This window comes from Dipodomys spectabilis, unplaced genomic scaffold (assembly GCF_019054845.1).
Source record: "Dipodomys spectabilis isolate Male_0828 unplaced genomic scaffold, ASM1905484v1 ptg000010l, whole genome shotgun sequence".
In the NCBI taxonomy this organism is placed as follows: domain Eukaryota; kingdom Metazoa; phylum Chordata; class Mammalia; order Rodentia; family Heteromyidae; genus Dipodomys; species Dipodomys spectabilis.
In genome coordinates this window covers 4,438,273-4,444,708 of record NW_024870687.1, presented here as the reverse complement: position 1 = coordinate 4,444,708, position 6,436 = coordinate 4,438,273, and the positions used below count along the sequence as shown (strand labels likewise).

Sequence of the window (6,436 nt, the reverse complement as noted above, 5' to 3'; positions counted from 1 at the left end):
TGGTCTTCCAGAGTTATTCTCAGATTATTTTGTGGATAAGAAGATGTGAGTGAATCATCTTGCTTCCTGAAAAATATCTCTGTATAGGTAGGCATTATTTGCCTCACACTGAAAGGCAACCACTTGTCCAAAGGCTGGTCTCATCTGTGGCCAATAAATTTCCTTTTCCCAGCCATCATCCCTTTAACAGACATCTGTATGTTGGCTGATAGCACATCCATGAATGGAGATGTACCTGCGAAGGTTTTGAAACCATAGTGGTCCATGATGTCCTATCACCATTTCTCTCCCACTGTCATCTCAGAATTAGACCAGAAGCTGGTTGCAATCACAGCACATATCAACACAAGACTGTCAATACCTGAACCTTGTCAAAGTCTACTTCAAAAATAGCTTTCAGTTTCAATCTATGTCTGACAGAGTATCTACCCCCTACTTTTTTGGTCTAGGATATATGGAGCTATAAACTGGGAGACTTAGAGAATAAGATTAGAGAGAATGGGTCTCCTGGACAGGATCTGCTATAGGTATGACAAGTTAGAAGGAAAAAGAAACAGCATAAGGAAATATTAACATGGCCAAAGTGGTCAAAAGACATCTCTCCAATGCAAGAATGTGTTTCTGACAAACCTGTTCTTGTTGGGCCATGGCCTGGTATGGTGGTGCCACTTTACACTCTGGTCCCAATAGAGTAACATACATGTCATGGCTTCTTCCTTCCATGGCCTAGGCTGACTACCAGAGGTTTATTCCCTGTTTTTACCTCTGCTTTCTAAAAGGGTACACACATCAAGGGGCTCTCTTCTTTCCCCCTACAAATATTCTACCAATGTTCCCTCATTTCACAACTCCTCATTGCCAATCTAGGTGCTGCTGTTCTATGAGTCCTAATGTATCCTCTCCTGAGCCTAACATTTGTTGCCTTTCCTCCTTTTGGTGCTGGGGACTGAAGTGAGAGTCATGTGCATGCCAGGGATGTACTCTACTACTGAGCTGCATCTTCACCTCTGAACTTTGTTTAACAAACTTGTCAAGAACTCTATTAAGTATTTGATACAATTACTAAGGTACATGAGAATAAGGAAGATGCTGCACTTAATTGGACAAAAAAATCACCGATCTATAGGAATCACCTCCACATTAGCTTGTGTGGCAATGAATGCAGAGCTCTGGCTAGGAGAAAACAAAAGTCATGCCTGAGAAATACATGGTGGTCTACTGGTAAAATTATCAACAGGAGTTTTCTAAGGAGTGAGGCATGAGTCATTAATTATGAACCAAGAACTACTTCTTCAAAAGTGTAAAGAAATAAGCCAAAGCCACCAGAAAAGACTCATGAAAAGACTCATAAATGGGTACTTAAGAGAAAACAAAAATGTTCTTAGTCAAACACTGGTAGATAGGATGGGTGGTGCCTCCATCACAGCTTGGCCTCAATCCTTAACCCACTGAGGAATGAGAGTGCCTTGGCCAGGCCTGCCTTCAGTTCTGACCCAGCAGCCTTAGAAGATTTGGGTTCATCCAACCTGGTAAGTTCTAGGACAAGAGACCCAGGGGTATCAACACTTACTCCTAGGACTCCCACAATGGAAGCTATTTGCACTTTGATCTCCCTGGGGCAAGGACACAAAATAACCTGCTTCTAGTCACAGATCACTCTCTGGGACAGTTTACTTTCTAATGAGTGAGACCAGCTTGGCTTAAAGATCTCTATCCCACCCCTCCCCACCCTACCCCAACCTCAGGGCTGGTAGAGGAAAACTTATGGAACTTACCATCTCCCAACTTTACTAGCAACAAGGTACTTGCACCTCACCCAGAAGTACCTTTTCCTTAGAGCTTTCTATATGTTGCAGTATTCCCATAGCCCTGTTTCTGAAGAAAAACGTACTCTTACAGGTTATTGGTGGCCATGGAGGAATGCTTGGCACAGACAACCTGCCTGGAGCCTCACTGAAAGAAGAGTGAAAGATTCTGGCAAAAAGAACCAGTGATTGATTTGGCTTCCAGTGAAAACAGAAGTGTTCACCCTCTTCCTGGCCATTGTAGGTTCTAAGCAATTGAGATTTCTGTTTCACTCATGTAAAGTAAACATACCCAACAGGCTAGATCCATCCATCCCTTATATCCTTACAACACCCTGTGGGCCTCAGACAGCTTTGACTGCTGGAAAAATGAACATGAGAATGGGTCATTGGGAGAGGCCATGTCTCCCCTCCTCTGTTTGACTTGGAAGTACTGTGTCAAGCAGTTCTTGATACACTATGGGACTGGTCAGCTTCTCAGCCTCTCACTCCCTCAAACAGCTAGAATCACTTATGTACTTAAAGCTGCCAGACACCTTGAGAAACTACCCTGGCAACCAGGAACTTGCACTCATCCTGTGAGTGCTGCTTCATTGCCAACTGAACTCTAAACACAGGGATCAGTGTTCCTGATACTGTTTCTGGGGAATGTGACTGAAATCCCTCTGATGGGACATGAGACAAGAACCTGTGGTTGTCTGAAGGAGAAGTAGCATCTGGATCTAGTTTTCTTTCTCTTCAAACTGCTTTTTTGCTACTTGCATGCTTTTGAGAGATTGAAAACTATAAAACTGGGCCAGGGGGAAAAACAACAACATTGGCACTTGTCATCCTCCTCTTCAAAATAGCAGAAAAACCATGAATTTAATACTCCTCTTGAGCACCAGTCCTATATTGCTAAGATTAAATCCTTCTGGCCAAATTTATATTTCAAATACACTGAAAGAATAAAAAGGATTCTAAAGAAGAATAAGGGCTCAGGGTATAAAATGTATACTTCTTTATTTATACAAATAGGGTTTTAAAACAATCATATTTAAAAGAAATCTGCATTTTTACATTCACTGTCAGTGAGTTCCTGACAGAGAAGGCTGAGCATGATGATACATAGCAAGGTCCCACTGCAGGACAACAGTAGCTCAGGAAAGCACCATTTATTTGAGAAGCAGTAGGCAGGCTCTGGCATTCCTGTTGCACTGCTAGCAATGGGAAGTCTTAAACCTCTTCTTCCACAAGACTTCTTCAAATTTCCCCTGTTCATCAGCAGTGGCATCTTTGATTTGCTGGTACTTGGACACCGGGTCATTGAAGTTGCTTTCAACCTCAGTGAACTCCATCTCATCCATGCCCTCACCTGTATACCAGTGCAAGAATGCCTTGTGCTGCAACATGGCACTGAACTGCTCTGAGGTGTGCTTGAAGGGTTCCTGGATGGCCGTGTTGTTGCCAATGAATGTGGCCAACATCGTGAGGCCATGTGTGGGGATGTCACACACAAGTGTCTTCACGTTGTTGGGGATCCATTCTGCAAAGTAGCTGCTGTTCTTGTTCTGCAAGTTGACCATCTGCTCATCCACCTCCTTCATGGACATGCGGCCTCGGAAGATGGCAGCCGCTGTCAGGTAGAAGCCATGGCAGGGATCACAGGTGACCATCGTGTTCCTGGTGTAAACATCTGCTGGGTGAGCTTGGGCACTGAGAGAGCATTGTACTACTGGCTGGCACGGCTAGTCAGGGGTGCAAGGCCAGGCATGAAGAAGCGCAGGCAGGGCAATGACACCGTGTTCACAGCCAGCTTGCGCAGGTCTGCATTCAGCTGGGCAGGGAAGCGCAGGCAGGTGGTGACCTTGATCATGGTAGCCAACACCAGGTGGTTCAGGTCTCCATAGGTGGGCATGGGCAGCTTCAGGGTGCAAAAGCAGATGTCATACAGGGTCTTGTTGTCAATGCAGAACGTTTCATCTGCATTTTCCACCAACTGGTGGACAGACAAGATGGTGTTGTAGGGTTAGGTGAGGATGATAGGGTTAGGTGGATAAAGGCTCAGCCCAGCACTGGGAACTAGAGTGTCTGGATGTTAGGGAGGAGGGGTGCCCGTTAGCCATCTCCCATGGACTATGATGACATATCAAATATGAAGTTGTCTGGTCTGAAACTCTGGCCAAATGGTTCCAATCTCACTGAGTCTAAGGTGCCAGTGTCCAACATCTTGGGCAAGGGCATGACACTGAAGGTGTTCATGATGCTGTCTGGGAACTCCTCTCGGATCTTGTTGAGAATCAGGGTGCCCATGCCTGACCTGGTGCCACCTCCCAGGGAGTAGGCCAGCTAGAAACCCTGGAGACAGACACACCTTTCTGCTCACCACTTCCAGCACTGACTCCACCAGCTCGCTTCCCTCTGTGTAGTGGCCCTTGGCCCAGTTATTGCCTGCTCTGTTCTGGCCTATCAGACACAAAGACATGATGAGACACATACTCCAGGAATAATGACTTTGCTATATGTATTGTGAAGACTATAGGCTCCTCTGAGCAACTTTGGCTATTATTTTAGATACACTGGTGAAATAAAGGAAATGTTTTCTTTTTTGGGGTCCAGTCGTGGGCCTGAACTCTGGGCCTGGGCGCTGTCCCTCAGCTCTTCAGCTCAAGGCTAGTGCTCTACCACTTAAGCCACAGCACCACTTCTGGTTTTTTTCCTGATTATATGGTGCTGAGGAATCGAACCCAGGGCCTCATGCATGCAAGGCAAGCACGGTACTGCTGAGCCACCTTCCTAGCCCCCAGGAAATGTTTTCAATGTATCTGGGACCCTACAAATCAACCAGGTTCTAAAGAAAGTAAAGACAATGTGGAGGATGATACATTTTAACCCAAACCACGTACTTCTAAAAATGAACAGAGCCTGGTGATGGGAAGGGGTCTTAGTGGTAGAGTGCTTGCCTCACATGCACAAGGCCCTGGGATCGATTCCTCAACACCACATAAACAGAAAAAGCCAGAAGGGATGCTGTGGTTCAAGCGGTAGAGTGCTTGCCTTGAGCTGAAGAGCTGAGGTACAGTGCTCAGGCCCAGAGTTCAAGCCCCACGACTGACCAAAAAAAATGAACAGAGCCTGCCTCAATACTGGAAAAGTACTTACTTTCACAGGAGGAACAGGAGAACAGAATGGTCAGAGGGAAGCTAAACTGCAGGCACTTGTGTGCACCTTGCTCACACATAGCTGTGCTTTGATTTCTGGTGTCCTGAAATGGTTCCCTGTTATTGCCAGGTATTTGAAAGGGCCAGCAACGCTGAAACCTTGTTGGAGGCTTTTCCTGCTCGCTGTTCATTCCCTTCAGAGGCTGTTTGCAGACTGGTATTTATCTGTGCTGATTGAGTGGACAGGGACATGACTCCCGTGGACTGAAATAGGTGGGTTAGGTGAGGATGATATCTAGATGAATAAAGGCTCAGCTCAGCTCTGGGAACTGGAGTGTCTGGATGTTACAAAGGAGGGGTGCCTGTTAGCCATCTTCTATGGACCATGCTGACGTACTAAATATGAAGTGTCTGATCTGAAACTCTATGGTTCTGATCCTACTAAGTCTAAGGTGCCAGGCTCTAGGTCCACCATGATGGCCCGAGGAACATATTTGTTGCCTGTGGGAACAAGAGTTGACTTGGGCCTATACTTGACAAGGAACTTAGGAGCAGAGCTTATGATTCTAAGTGGCTCTCAGCATTCATTATATAAATTACAGCATTTCAGACATGGAAACAGAAAAGATATCTTGAGAATGAATCACCATGCAAGAGGCTTCAGCAACTTTAAGGACGTTTGCATTTGTCTATTTCCATGCATTTTATTCCTTTGCTTTGGGCATGGTGGCTGAAATCTCAGCTACTCAGGAGGCAAAGATGAGCATCAGGCTTTGAGTCTAGTGGGGCAAAAGAAAGATGACAACACCTTTTTTTTGTTGTTGTTGTTCATGGTGGGGCTTGAACTCTGGGCCTGGGCACTGTCCCTCAGCTCTTCAGCTCAAGGCTAGCACTCTATCACTTGAGCCACACTCCAACTTTCAGTTTTCTGAGTTGTTTATTGTAGATAAGGATCTCAGGGACTTTCCTGCCCAGGCTGGATTTGAACGATGATTCTCATTTCTCAGCCTCCTGAGTAGCTAGGATTATTGGTGTGAGTCATCATTGCCTATCAGCAAGAAGCTTTCTCTTTTTTGTTAATTTTATTTTTATTGTAAAGGTGCTGTTAGAGGAGTTACAGTTACATGAGTAAGGAAATGAGAACATTTATTGTCGAACATTTTTACCCACTCCTTTGTTGTTCTCCCACTATCCCTTCCCTTCCCCAATTAAAAGTAGCTAGGTGCAGAGCACCAGTGGCTCATGCCTATAATCTTAGCAACTGTGGAGTTGGAGATCATCACTGTTCAAAGCCAGCCTGGGCAGGAAAGTCTGTGAGACTCTTATCTCCAATAAACTGATAGAAAACCAGAAATGGCACTGTGGCTTAAGTGGTAGGGCTGCTTGTCTTGAACAGAAGAGTTGGGGCACAGTGCATAGGCCCAGAGTTTAAGTGCCACTGCCGACAAAAAAACAAACAAATAAAACAAAAGAGCCAGGTGTGGCTCTTCA

General features: G+C 45.4%; 1 pseudogene; it reads right to left on the bottom strand.

The window, feature by feature from the left end:
* Window positions 1-3,004: 3,004 nt before the first annotated feature.
* The window catches only part of LOC122127993, an 81,847-nt pseudogene continuing 78,415 nt past the window's right edge, over window positions 3,005-6,436 (bottom strand).